The sequence below is a fragment of the Chrysemys picta genome, chromosome 17 (genome assembly GCF_011386835.1).
Source record: "Chrysemys picta bellii isolate R12L10 chromosome 17, ASM1138683v2, whole genome shotgun sequence".
Taxonomy (NCBI): domain Eukaryota; kingdom Metazoa; phylum Chordata; order Testudines; family Emydidae; genus Chrysemys; species Chrysemys picta.
The window spans coordinates 20,132,929-20,138,499 of record NC_088807.1 but is presented as its reverse complement, the minus strand read 5'-3'; the positions used below and the strand labels follow the sequence as shown (position 1 = coordinate 20,138,499).

The window sequence follows — 5,571 nt, the reverse complement described above, 5'->3', positions numbered from 1 at the left end:
TGTGGGGCTAGTGACCCTGTCCCACCCCAGTGTGCTGGGAGGCAGGCAGGCCAGTCTGTGAAGGGCTCAGATGGGGGCTGGGGGGCTGGGTCTGGGGCCCTGATCCATAGACACGAACTTCTCCATTCCTGCCCTGCACTGCCCCACCCCCATTCTAACTGCTTCCCCAAAGTCTCCGCCCCAACTCCGCCCCCTCCCTGCCCCATTGGACCCCTTCCCCAAATCCCCAGCCCCGCCTCTTCCCCGCCTCCTCCCCTGAACGCGCCACAGTCCCGCTCCTCCCCCTCCCTCCCACAGCTTGTAACACTGCAAAACAGCTGTTTCACGGCAGCAAGCGCTGGGAGGAGAAGCGGGGAAGGCACGCTCAGGGGAGAAGGCGGAGGTGAGGTGAGCTGGGTCGGGGAGCTGCTGGTGGGTGCAGAGCACCCACCAATTTTTCTCCAGCCCCGGAGTATCCATGGAGTCAGCACCTATGCCCTGATCTGAACCCAGCCACTCACTGGGGGTGTCTCTGTTCCACAGATGCTCTCGTGGGAGAAGGGAAGCAGCTGGATGTTCTGGTAAGTTCCCCCCACTCCCCAAAGCCCCCCCTGTTCCCTGACCCCCCCCAAGCACCAATGCACCATCCAGCTCCCCCACCTGCCCCCCAAATCTGGCCCTGCACGGGCCCCACTAGAGCAATGGGGATCAGCAACAGGGCTCCCCCCAGGATCGGGGCAGAGAGAGGAGAGGGGCGGGAGACCCAGAACACAGAGAAAGAGACTGACCCTGCACCCCACAAACTCACCCCCCGGGCTCCCCCAATCTTCCCCCGACCCCCCCAAACCTTCCTCCTAAACGTTTGCATTGGGCTGAGATTTGCAGAGGGTCAGCGGAATTCCATGGGGGGCAGGTGCCGGGGGCGGGGGATTTCCCTGATCTCTGCCCCGTGGGGCTCTATGGGCTGGAGTGTGTGGGGCGGGGGGATGCTGGAGTCCCCGGGCCTGCGGGTGGGAGAGAAGCTCCCCAGAGCCCCCCGCTGGACAGGACAGAGCATGTCACAGCAGCTGTGCAGCAGGGTGTGTGGGGGGGACATCGCTGCCCCCTGGTGGAGGGGTTGGGTCTGCTCTGCTGCTGTGTACATCAGCTCCCGCTGGGGCGTGGGGTGGGGGGCGCTCTGTTGGTGTAAGCTCACCAGTGTGTGTCGGTGCAAATCTGCATGTGTGTGTGCAGTGTGGCTATGTGTGTGTGTGGGGGGAGTTGTTGAACACACACACACACACAGATGCACACACACACACACAGATGCACACACACACACACACACACCGGTGTCTCTCTCCCCTCCCAGCCCCAGGAGCCCGACCCCGGTGCCGACGGACTCACCTACGCCAAGCTGAACCGCTAGGCGCTGCAGGCCAAGCAGGGGGGCCCGGCCCGCCAGGAACCCATCCTGTATGCTGTGATCAACGTGAGCCAGGAGCCTGTTTGGCAGAGCCCCCGGGGTGCAGGGGGTGCCCTCCCCCCACCCCCATAGTGTGAACCCAGGGGGAATCACTGGAGGGACAGGGAAGGGAGCAGCCACCAGGGGGTTACAGAGTGATTCCCCCCCAGAGAACCGGTTCTGCTTTTAGACCCCCCCCATACCTCCCCTGCAACTGGTGTCACCCAGCCCCACACGTAGCGGGCTGGGGCGGGCGGGGACAACTCGGCACCAGGCGGGGGAGGGGACGGGCCAGGCCAAGGCGTCTGTTTGTTATTTTGCATCCTGTTAATCTTCAGATTTGTAATGAACACAGAACCACAAACCAGCCCCCCAACCCTCCCTGGGCACCCCACAGCCCCCCTGTCCCCAGACCTGGAGAGTGTGTAACACCTGGGGGAGATGGGATCGCTTCTCCCATTTCCTGGCATGCTCCTAACCTAATGTTTGCATTTGGCTGAGATTTGCAGAGGGTCAGCGGAATTCCATGGGGGGCCAGGTGCCGTGGGCGGGGGGATTTCCCTGATCTCTGCCCCATGGGGCTCTGTGGGCTGGAGTGTGTGGAGGGGGTTCCTGGATTCCTGGGCGGGAGAGCAGTTCCATGGAGGCTGGACAGGACAGAGCGTGTCACAACAGCTGTGCAGCAGGGTGTGTGTGTGGGGGGGGACATCACTGCCCCCTGGTGGAGGGGCTGGGTCTGCTCTGCTGCTGTGTATATCAGCTCCCACTGGGGGGTGGGGCATGGGGCACTCTGTTGGTGTAAGCTCACCAGTGTGTGTCTGTGCAAATCTGCGGGTCATGTTTGTGTGTGTGTGTGTGTGTGTGCAGAGTGGCTCTGTGTGTGTGTTGGGGGGGTTGGTACACACACACACACACAGTGACTCTCTCCCCTCCCAGCCACAGGAGGTCGACCCCGGTACTGATGGACTCATCTACGCTGAGCTGGATGGCCAGGTGCTGCAGGCCAAGCGAGGGGGCCCGGCCCACCAGGAACCTGTCCTGTACGCTGTGATCAACGTGAGCCAGGGGGCCCCACAGGCAGAGCCTCCGGGGTGCAGGGGGCACCCTTCCCCTACCCCCATAGCATGAACCCGAGGGGAAGTCACCGGAGTGACAGGGCAGGGAGCGTCGGCCACCAGGGGGTGACAGAGTGATTCCACCCCATAAAACGGGCTCTTCTTATAGACCCCCCGTACCCCTCCTGCAGCTGGTGCTGCCCAGCCCCACACATGGGGGGCCAGGGGGACTCATCACCAGGTCGGGGAGGGGACTGGTCAAGGCAGCTGTTTGTTATTTTGCATCCTGTTAATTTTCAGATTTGTACTAAACACAGAAACACAAACCACCCCCCCAGGCACCCCCAGTCCCCCTGTCCCCACCCGCAGAGTGTGTGTCACACCTGGGGGAGATGGGATCGCTTCTCCCATTTCCCAGTCATGCCCCTAACCTGGCCACCAGATATAACTCAATGGCTGGGTTAGGGGCCCGCCTGGGACACGGGAAAAGTGGGGGGGCAGAAATCCATGACCCAAAATTGGGGTGTAGGAAATGAGGCCACATTCGTGGACAAAACATTGCGGGGACGGGCTGTGCCGCCACCACCCCTTTGGGGCCTTAAAGAAAGAGACTCACTTCACCATCATGGCTGCTGCCCCCCATCTTCTGGGCCCCCCGGGTCCCCCAGACCCTGCTCCATGAAGATATCCTGAGCAGAGCAGCCAGAGAGAGGGACCTGACGCCATCGCCCCTCCCCCGGCTGAACCCCCAACCCGGGAGGAAACGGGGTCGGACTTTAACAGCAGCCGTGGCGACGCCGGCTCCAGCCCAGCTCCGCTGGCTCCTCTGTCCCCCAGGACAGTCGCTAGCATCTCCGGGGCCAGTGGGGAGACGCCCAAACCCGGGGGATTTTCCGGCTAGAGACTCGCTCCAGCGAACGGGGCCGGGGTTGGAACAAACCCCTCGTTTCACACGGCGCCTGCCACAGCTCCCTTGCTTTCTTGCTCTTCTTACTTCAGGGGAATTCTGTGCCAAAAAAAAAAAAAATTAAAATGTGCACATAATATTTGAAAATACTGCATATTTTATTTGTCAAAATAACACAATATAATCCTGCCACTTTCAATTATTTTGGTCAGTTATTTCAAAATATCTGTCTGTGAATATGTCTGTAACAATAGAGAGCAAAAAAAAGGTTCTGGCAAAAAAATTTTGACAAATAGTTTCCTCACTAGGCATATTAATACAGAACTTTGAGTAATTCATTTAACTCACACGACAGAACTGTATTTCCCACATCCCTCCGAAGCAGTGCAAGGTCTTGGGGGAGTTAGGGGTAATGGAGGACCTGAGGGAAAGGGAAGGAGCCTAGGAGTGAACCTGGAGGGTGTTGGGTATGGGTGAGAGAAGGTTTTTTTGCAGGGGGGGGGATTGTTAGGGAGCTGGGAAGCCTCCCCCATGCAGACCCTGGCTGACCTCAAGCCTCTCCCATTCAGTCAGGCACATCAGCCTGTGACGTTATTGACATAAACTGGGACCGTATAGATCATTGTTGCAACCAAGGTCCTGTAGTGGCACCCAAATCTTGTATAAAGGGGGTCAAATGGGGTGTCTAGGACAAGGTTATGGTTTACTGGTTATGATTATGCTGTCTATATGTGTGTATCAGTTTTGTGGTCAAAGTTATGAATATTGGCTCTATACTGTCTGTATGGCAAACTTATGCTATGCTTCTGGGTGACATCCCAGGCAAGCTGAGATTAGCTCTGCCTAGCCTGCTTGATGGCCCATTAAGGACCATCAGCTATACAATGGACCCATTGAGAGAAGGCAGATACGCCTTGTAACTCAGCAAAGTATGCAGGGAATGGCCCATGTGACTCCAGACTCCATTTTGCTGTAATTTTCCACAGTAAGAACAAAGAGGTGTTCTTACACCTGGAAAAGACTATATAAGGCTGATGCCTCATCTCCATCTTGTCTTCAATCCTGCTTCACACCTCTGGAGGAACTTTGCCACACGCTGAAGCTTTGAACAGAGGACTGAGGACCCATCCCAGTGGGGGATGTATTCCAGAGACTTGATTTGAACCTGCAGTTTATTCCATTGCTGCTGCAAGCCTGAACCAAGAACTGTGCCATTACTGTATGTAATTGATTCCATTTAACCAATTCTAACTCTCATCTCTATCTTTTTCCTTTTATAAATAAACCTTTAGATTTTAGATTCTAAAGGATTGGCAACAGCGTGATTTGTGGGAAAGATCTGATTTGTATATTGACCTGGGTCTGGGGCTTGGTCCTTTGGGATCAGGAGAACCTTTTTCTGTTACTTGGGTATTGGTTTTCATAACCATTTGTCCCCGTACGAGTGGCACTGGTGGTTATACTGGGAAACTGGAGTGTCTAAGGAGATTGCTTGAGAGACTTGCGGTTAGCCAGTGGGGTGAGACCGAAGTTCCCTTAGTCTGGCTGGTTTGGTTTGCCTTAGTGGTGGAAAATACCCCAGCCTTGGGCTGCAACTGCCCTGTTTAAGCAATTTGTCCTGAGTTGGCACTCTCAGTTGGGTTCCGCCAGAACCGCATTGTCACACAGCCCCTGTCCCCGTAACCCCCATGTGTTCCTGCAGCCTCCTCCCCCATTCCCAGACTCAACGCTGTCACTCCATTAGCTCCTGACCCCATGCCTCAGTCTGTACCCCCACTAGCCATTCTCAGCCCCAGTCTGTGACCCCCCAGCAGCCCTGGGTGCCCCACTCTGCCCTCACGTGGCTCTGCGGCAGGTGCTGTGATGAACTTCTGCTCCTGGCGGAATTCTGCAGCACGGGACAGGCAGAGAATTTTTTTCCCCAAAGAAAATACATTCTGCCCCAGAAGTGCTGCAGTTCTGCCTTTTTCCCACCAGGGACCGCAGTGGCACCAGGACAGCCGGCTCCATTTATGCTGCGGAAGGAGAAACAGCGTCAGCATGAGGAGAAACAGCGTCAGAATGAGCTGGAACTGGCCAGACTGAGGAGCAGTGGGGCCCCAGATGCGGTTAGTGAGGGGCGACCCAAGACTGCAAAGAGCTTTGATAAGTGCTTCCTGGCCCAGCGTAAGGAGGGGGAGGACATG

General features: G+C 56.9%; 1 long non-coding RNA gene across 1 annotated transcript; it reads left to right on the top strand.

Annotated features, from left to right (window-relative positions):
- Window positions 1-260: 260 nt before the first annotated feature.
- On the top strand, window positions 261-4,925 carry LOC135976360 (uncharacterized). Its single transcript, XR_010593501.1, has 3 exons — window positions 261-560; window positions 1,331-1,450; window positions 2,360-4,925. It is a non-coding gene; the product is annotated as an uncharacterized LOC135976360 (long non-coding RNA).
- The last annotated feature ends 646 nt before the right edge of the window (window positions 4,926-5,571 follow it).